Raw genomic sequence first — 9,210 nt, 5'->3', positions numbered from 1 at the left:
GTGGGGTCAAGCCACGGTCTGCTCACCCTGTGCGTTGAGTTGCTTGAGTGCCTCTTCGCACGGTCGGGTCCGTCGCCCTCCCGGTAAACCTCTAATAGGGGGGGTGCCCTCCATTAGGGAGGGTCGGGGGGGCTCGGCCCTCCCTGTTCTGTTGGTTGTGGGGGGCCTTCAGCGGGGTGTATTTGTCGGCCAGTGGCTCCGCTTGGCCTCCCTTTGTGCATGAGTGATGCCAAGCGGATCCCCTAATGATACAGAACGTTAGGTTATGACTATAACCAAGTTCTGTTAATTAGGGTTGACGCTTGGCATCCGACGGCCGCTGCAGCCCTTGACCTCACCTTGTGGTGAAAGCTTGGGAAGGAGGAGAGCAGGTGACCACACACCTGCTTATGAAGGTAAGCTGATGAGGGGTGTGGTCAGACTAATACTGGTATTAAAGGTACATTTGTGGAATTTATTCAGTGCGCGTGCACGTACGCGAGGGAGTGCATGAGTGATGCCAAGCGTCACCCCTAATTAACAGAACTTGGTTATAGTCATAACCTAACGTTAACCCTTCACTACCACACTACAGAATGTTAACCCTTACCACACTACAGACTGTTAACACTTTCACTACCACAATACAGACGGTTAACCCTTTCACTACCACACAACAGAATGTTAACCCTTCACTACCACACTACATACAGTTAACCCTTCACTACCACACTACAGAATGTTAACCCTTTCACTAGCACACTACAGTAGGTTAACCTTTCACTACCACACTACAGAAGGTTAACCCTTCCACTACCGCACTACAGAAGGTTCTGTTCCGTTAGGGGCTCTGCTTGGCATCACACTGCACTCCCTCGCGTACGTGCACGCGCACTGAATAAATTCCACAAATGTACCTTTAATACCAGTATTAGTCTGACCACACCCCTCATCAGCTTACCTTCATAAGCAGGTGTGTGTTCACCTGCTCTCCTCCTTCTCGCTTTCACCACAAGGAAGTGCCTCGGTAGTACCCCACTTGACGTGTTGTTAGTTGAAAAGAGTTGTGACGGGTTTACATTGTGCTTAATTTTTTCTTCTCTCACATCTGTTGTACAAGAAAAAGTTGGGTCATAATGTATTCCGCGGAGAGTAGACCCGCTAGACCTACTCTTCACCAGCGGTTCTCCATTCCCGCCTCCATCGTGCGCTTCGGTGCTGGGCTGTTGCCACTCTCGTGGTTGCCGACCCAGCCCGGGAGACTGCCGGTGGATAGTTTGCCTCACCGAAGAGCCGAGGGTTCGGTGCCGTCGCTCCGGCGATGGCCTGATCTCGACTCTGGTTCCTCTGGTTCTGGGGAATCGCCCGTTGGTGAACGGGGGGTTGTCTTGGAGCCAGAGGATTTGCGACGCAAACTTTTCGCGTCTGCTCGCTCACGTCGCGGGTATAGGATTCACGCACGGGCGACTTGTGTTTTTGTTGTAAAACCTTTACACATTTTGTGGGTAGCGGACATTGTATTAGCTTCGCTATGCTTTGCTTTCTACCGGAGGTTTTTCAAGACGGCTACGGTTGTTTTTCTGTGTGTAGGGATAAAGGGTGTGTTTTCGGGAGGGGGTGTCGAATAAACCCCTACTTTCCCACTTGATTGGTTTAGGGGATTTTTTGATCTCTTCTGCTGAGCCAGTCAGGGCCAAGCCAGTGCTTGGCAGGGGGGGGGGGGGGGAAGGGGTATTCTACCGACTCCTATTACATGACAGGATCCGGTAGGTTTCCCCGCCCGTTGTAGCGGTGTTGCTATGGCGACGCCTTCCATGAGCTGGTGTCTTAAAGATGTCGAGGTTAGGGCGTAGGGCTCACAGTTCTGCTGCGCCCGTTTTTTGTGTCAACTTGAGTCAATTGGTCACGTGACTCACAGTTTACATATCTTTTTCTTGGCTATGGTCTCATGTGGGAAGGTGTTTCTGGGAGGGTCTGGTCTTACACTCTGATTAAAAAGAGTGACTGGATTGAAATCATGTGAAAAACAGGTTTTTTACTCCCAGCTGTGCAGTTGGGTCATACGGGTGATGCTTTTTCTTTATTTTTATAAAGAGTTGAATGTGTCTATGATGGATTGGAAATGAGGGTCCCTGATGGAAACAAGACTAACGTCTTTCTCAGGTCTGCCTCCCCTTAACCTATTGTGTGTATTGCCGTACTGGGTTGTACCCTTTCTGCAGTCTGTTGGGTAAACTTTTTCATTCATTCATTCATGGAGTTGATTGCATCTCGCCCCTCTTGTCGTTCCCCTGGGCGTCTTGGGGATTCAATATGGTGGTCTAAACGGCCTATTGTTGATGTGGGTATGTCAAAACGCACACATAGTGCTAGCTCAGGATGTGCTTTTGGGGCATTGGCTGACTGGCGAGCCTTGATTGCTTGGGGTTGAAACAGCGTTTTTATGAAGCAATTGGGATGGGGGTTTTTTCCTCTTCCGACACCCTGTGTGGTTGTCGATGGGTTCCCGTTCATGTCAGGGGATGATGACGGAATGGGTCTGGACATATGGGGAAGGGTCTCACGCCCTAGGGGTGGGCCACCGGGCGCGGTTCATACCGACACGTCTGGGTGGCGCCTTCTTTTTATGTTGGGATCAACACGCATATCTGCCCCTTCTCCTGGGGTTGGCAGGTCGGCGTGATTAGGGCACGAGACTAGTTCTGGTCGCGCTGGTCCAGATCAGTTGCACCCGTTGTCCGCTGGGGATGCAGATCTGCTGTTCTGGTACCCTGAGGGACTTGGGGTTTTTTCAGGGGGAAAAATGCTAGGTCGGTCCGGGTGTCACAGGGTTGAGCGTTATGGAACCCTTGTTAGGTGCGTTGTATTCTGCACTGTCGTAATGGCTTAAGGCCGTGCCGACCTGTACGCGCCCGATCTCGTCGGATCTCGGCCGCTGTGCGGGTTGGTCTTGGTTGGTACTTGGTTGGGTGACCTCCTGGGAATACCGAGTGCGGGGTGCTGGGGCTGGTCTTCCATTTTTACGCTCTTCTCTTGCGCTTGGCGCAGAGGGGCCTGTTGGGGTGGTTTTAACCTCCTCGGGGGACCCTGTGCCCCCCGTATCACCGGGCCCGGTCCGGGGTAATGTTCGTTGACCCGTAGGCCCGGGATAGCCCTGTTGGAAACCAGAACGCGGGCGGTGTGTTTTTGGGGTTTCTTTCCTGAGGGGTTATGGGACCAACCATTGCATGGGGTAATGCCTAGGTGGTTGGTTCTCTGGTGTGTTGCTGCAGTGTCAACTCCCGGTTCTCCGGTTGAGGGTGCCCCTGCACGTTCATGACGTCTGCCGATCGTATGGGCCTTTTCTGTGGGCAGCTGTCAGGATGGCCGAGTGGTCTAAGGAGCCAGACTCAAGGTGAAACTTCCATAGCAATGGGGCTTCTGGTCTCTGAATAGAGGCATGGGTTTGAATCCCACTTCTGACATGCTGTTTAAAGGCTTGGTTATGCGACAACGCCAGCATACGCCCCTTCCGCCGGGGCGGCTGTGTTCAGCTGTCCTTCTGGCGCCTGCCTCGTCCGCAGTCTCCAGGCTTGGGTTGACAGCCTGTTGCCTGGTCTTTTTTCCCAGTGCACTGCCTGCTTCCGTTGGTTAACTCTTGTGTGTTACGACCATGCTGTCTGCCTGTTGCAGGGCCTGTGTTCCAGGCGGTGTACTGTTGGGGAGGACAGGGCCCGCTCGGCTGAGGGGCCTTTGTCCGAATACGCTGGCGATGTGGGGGGCGGGGTCACTAGTAGGGATGGGAATTGATAGGATTTTATCGATACGATTCCATTATCGATTCTGCTTATCGATTCGATTCTTTATCGATTCCCTTATCGATACCTGATCAAATTATAATTTAAATAAATAAATTGGAAATGCAACAGAACTACATTTAGTCATTTAGCTGACGCTTTTATCCAAAGCGACTTACAAGTTCTGTACGACAAGCCATCAGGAAGGGCACAACTCTATCAGCTGAGCAACAATGTTCATCAAAGTGTTGAGTGCTACAGTGTAGGTTAGTTTATTAGGACAAGTGCATGACAGTACGGTTAGTTAGGGTTAGATATATTTTTTTTTATTCAGATAATGGTTGAAGAAGTGCGTCTTTAGTCGACGGCGAAAGATTGGACGTGATTCGGCTGTCCTAACTGGGGTGGGTAGTTCATTCCACCATTGTGGGGCAAGGACTGAGAATAGGCGACTTCTCTTTGATGACCCTCCCGGAGCTTGGATAGGAGTAGGTCTGAGGCGGCCAGAAGATGCAGAGCGTAGGGGTCTAAGCTGGTTAGAATAACAACATGCAACTTGACATTTCTGATTGTCATTTATTGTTGAGCCCCCATGTCAGAAAAATACGAAAACTGTAAAAAATAAAACATTAACTATAGCCTACACTTAAATAAAATAATGTATTTGAGATTCTCTTAAAATGTATTTATTTTTTTATTCTTAAACTAATTTAATCTATTGAATAACAGGTTGTTATTCCTCTGACTTCTGTCTCTCACTCACACTCTCTCTCACACACACACACACAGAGAGAGAGAGAGCTCCCTTCCCGGGCCCCTGTCCTTTATGTATTGGCTTGTGTTGCTACACGGACACATTTGTATGTTGCACCACTGTACTTCCTGGCTAACTGGCTTACAGACTTGTAAACAAGCACTCACGTCTCTCATTATATGTGAACTAAAGAGTACAAGGTTTACACAACAGCCCCCACCTGCTGTTTTATTGTATTTGTACCTGTACTCTCCGCTGTCAGCTGTTTATCTCTCTTTGTGAGCTTGATTAAATAGCGTTAGCTCACGTTAGCTCACGTTAGCTCCGCGGCTAATTTTAGCTCACCCTGATCTAAATCAATGACTAGGTTCTAAAGCATTCAAGTAGTTTTCACTGCACATAGAAGTAGCCAAACAGCGGGAGCATTTCGGGAGCATATTACCAAAACCCAGGCAATTTCGAGCCCTTAAGGAATCAAATAGAGTCTGCCATGGCTACATGCTAACGTAACGTTATTGCGCAACTGTAGGCAGCGATAAGGGAATCGAAAGTCACAGGAGCCACACGGTTCCAGGCATCGGCCAATGGGAACCGGTTTTCGATTCCCATCCCTAGTCACTAGGTGCCCACCTGGTGGGGTCTTGATGCTGGCATCATGGACTTCTCCGGGCCCCCATTCCAGGGAGTCCAGTCCTTTTGGTGGGTCTGGGTCTTCCTTCGCGCTCCGCTGCTACGGCCTTGCCACGGGGTTGGGTTTGCCCTTGATCCCGTGATTCTGGGGGCAGTAACGAGGTTGTTTCCTACGTTCGTTCCCGGGTGGCATGCGGCTTGTGCGTGGGTGTAGTCGTGGGGTCAAGCCACGGTCTGCTCACCCTGTGCGTTGAGTTGCTTGAGTGCCTCTTCACGCGGTCGGGTCCGTCGCCCTCTCGGTAGACCTCTAATAGGGAGGGTGCCCTCCATTAGGGGGGGTCGGGGGGGCTCGGCCCTCCCTGTTCTGTTGGTTGTGGGGGGCCTTCAGCGGGGTGTATTTGTCAGCCAGCGGCTCCGCTTGGCCTCCCTTTGTGCAGTGATGCCAAGCAGAGCCCCTAACGGAACAGAACGTTAGGTTATAGCTATAACCAAGTTCTGTTAGTTAGGGGTGACGCTTGGCATCAGACGGCCGCTGCAGCCCTTGACCTCACCTTGTGGTGAAAGCTTGGGAAGGAGGAGAGCAGGTGACCACACACCTGCTTATGAAGGTAAGCTGATGAGGGGTGTGGTCAGACTAATACTGGTATTAAAGGTACATTTGTGGAATTTATTCAGTGCGCGTGCACGTACGCGAGGGAGTGCAGTGTGATGCCAAGCGTCACCCCTAACTAACAGAACTTGGTTATAGCTATAACCTAACGTTAACCCTTCACTACCACACTACAGAAGGTTAACCCTTTCAGATTTTGTATCAGATTTTTATCATCAATTACTAACGGCCTCGTATGAAACCCTACATCTAGACTCAGTCTGGAGGAGGGATATACCAGACCTGGAGATAGACTTTGACTGGCAAGAAGCCTGGGCAAATGTACGCCTTGCATCAAGGAACCCGGACCATCAACAAATCAATCTTAACTATATTCACAGGACATACTTAACTCCTATAAGACTGAACAAAATGGGTCTTAAACAAGACTCCAAATGCTCCTTATGTACAAATGGGGACGAAGGGACATTTATGCACATGTACTGGGACTGCCCACCAGTTAAGATATTTTGGAAAGAAGTGACCCAGCAATTGTCAAATCTCTTAACTCTGGATATACCTGTACACCCCTCTGTATTACTGCTGAATGATGTCTTTGAGCATGCAGTACCTCCACAGCTAAAGAGATTGGTTTTATCCGGTATCACAGTGGCTAAAAAGCTGATAGCATCACGATGGTTTCAACCGGAAAAAATTTGCCGTAAGGTCTGGATTCTTACATATCTCGATGTGATTTATCAAGAAATGTCAACAGCTAGAATTTTGGGTCTCAATGAATCCAAAATGGCAATGTGGTTAGAAGTGGTGGAGAGAATAAAAGCTAGCATATAATGGTAGTGTCTGGTTAGGAACAAATTATAATGGTTGGATTATCCAATGGGGGGTCCGGGAGAGGGGGGTACGAGCTGGAGCATATGTGTATTTGTATATCCTATTGTGTGTTGTCATGTTTGTTTATGTGTTTGTTTAAAAAATAATAAAAAAATAAAATACAAAAAGAAGGTTAACCCTTTCACTATCACACTACAGAAGATTAACCCTTCACTACCACACTACAGAATGTTAACCCTTTCACTACTACAGACGGTTAACCTTTCACTACCACAATACAGACGGTTAACCCTTTCACTACCACACAACAGAAGGTTAACCCTTCACTACCACATTACAGACTGTTAACACTTTCACTACCACAATACAGACGGTTAACTCTTCACTACCACACTATTATGGTTAACCCTTCACTACCACACTACAGAATGTTAACCCTTTCACTAGCACACTACAGAAGGTTAACCCTTCACTACCACACTACAGAAGGTTAACCCTTTCACTATCACACTACAGAAGATTAACCCTTCACTAACACACTACAGAATGTTAACCCTTTCACTACCACACTACAGACGGTTAACCTTTCACTACCACACTACAGAATGTTAACTTTTCACTACCACACTACAGACGGTTAACCTTTCACTACCACCTTCTATAGTGTGGTAGAATAAATCAAAACACAGGAAAGAACATTTTCCAAAAATGCCCCCTTTAAGAAAGTCTGGGCTACAGGAAGGAGTTCGGGACATTCTTTGAGGTTTGATAACAGAAGACAAAGGCTGGATCACATTCATGCAATTTCTGTTCCGTCTGCCCATGCCCCTCCCCTCTGGGAATCCCTGTGGAAACCGGATGTTGTTCTTCTCACATCACAAGGTGTCCAAACCATACATGATGCAGATCAAGGTCACTAAACTAACTAGAGTCCGCCCTCAAGACTGGAGCCAGTGATCAAGTCTGTTCACTACAGCATTCTGTGACCCCCCCCCCCCCCCCCCCCATTTGAATTAAAGCCCTATTTGTTGCCTGTCGATTTCCGTTTCAGGCGACAAAATCCGTTCTTGAGTTACATGCCGATATGTGAGGCGTGCGCCAAAGTCGAATGCATTGGAGTCTATGAGAAAATGGAAACCTGCAGACTTTTTTTTTTCTTTCATATATTACCAAAATCGCTCTATATCACTCATTTCTGAACGTGAAACATGAAATTTGTACTACACAAGACTTCATGCTATTTTTTCAGCCATACAAATTTTCTTGGAAATATACTTTTGGATATTGCAACTACTACAGAAAAGTTTTTCTACAACTCAAGTTCAGACCTACTGTATGTTACTCTATTTCATTAGCACTAAAAGTGAATTTTCTTTATCAGAAACTTCAGAATGTTATTTTTCAAAAGAGACCAGGCTCATGCATGTGCTATAAGTATAAAGTATAGTATTTTGGTTTGCAAAAAAAGTATGCAGTCCTCAAGTTCAAGTTAAAAAAAATCCACTTTTGGGGGCGCCAGTTAAGAGGTTTAAAGGGGCACTTTAAATGATTTTGAATATGGGCACCAGTGATGTCATCTGGAACATTGAATACAGTATGTGTGTTGATTACAGCTCAATGAAATGATAATGTAGCAGTCCCTATAAGACATGCTATTATTTTTTTTACATCTACATAATTCAACGTCCCAGATGACGTCCCCATATTCAAACTAATTTACTCTCAATAACTGTCAAACTAAATGAATGTGTGCAAAGTTTTTGGATCTGTGTGAGATTATGTGCAAAATAAATCAGGCATTGTTTTTTTGGTGAAGTGCCCCTTTAACATAACATCAGCTTGAGCCGTAAATAAGTTTGAAAGATGTTCTAAATTCTTAAGTGATCGCTGCCAAAAGGCTGGACTCATGCAAGTGGGACTTTTTCAAATAGCTTATTCCACGTAATTGTGGCAAGGACGTCTAAATTCAGTTGGTTGCAGCGCCCCCTCAGTCAAAGAGACCCTTGCGATGACGACGGCTTAGAACATCACAAGTGTTCATTTGAGGGCTGATGGGTCAGGGTTTGAATGGAAAGCAAATGGGTTTCAGCCAAAGAGTCCCTCCAGCCAGTTTGAATGGAAAGCAAATGGGGTTCAGCCAAAGAGTCCCTCCAGCCAGAGAATCAGCACGCAAGATTGCACTAGTATGGCTGGAGTGTCTTTGGACAAGAGCCCCTCTCTCAACATCGCTGTACGCTTGGTCCTTGAGGGCATTTAAGTGAGGGGCGAACTATGCATTCCATATTGCTCATTAAAGTGCCCACAAAATGGCCTTAAGAATGTGTTTGGCTTCTGCAATGGGACGTGTTTCTGAATGAAGCAAGCTGTTTAAGATAAGATAAGATGAGATAAGGGCAGGATTTGAGTCAGACATTAACCAAACATATACAGCAATGTATCATTGAGGACATAATAGGATCGTTTTACTGTATATGATCTAAGGTGGGAAGAGGGATCATTTAAAAATCCAGATAATTTATGCCACCTGCGCATTGGGCCCAGTGGTTAGTGATGTTACCTCACAGCAAGAGGATCCTGGGTACAGACCCCAGCAGGGGGCCTCTCTGTGGGGATCGTGTTTCCTCCGGGTA

The sequence above is a fragment of the Notolepis coatsorum genome, assembly GCF_963971535.1.
Source record: "Notolepis coatsorum genome assembly, chromosome: 1".
NCBI classification, from domain to species: domain Eukaryota; kingdom Metazoa; phylum Chordata; class Actinopteri; order Aulopiformes; family Paralepididae; genus Notolepis; species Notolepis coatsorum.
The sequence above is the reverse complement of the archived record's forward strand: the minus strand, read 5'-3'. Positions refer to the sequence as shown.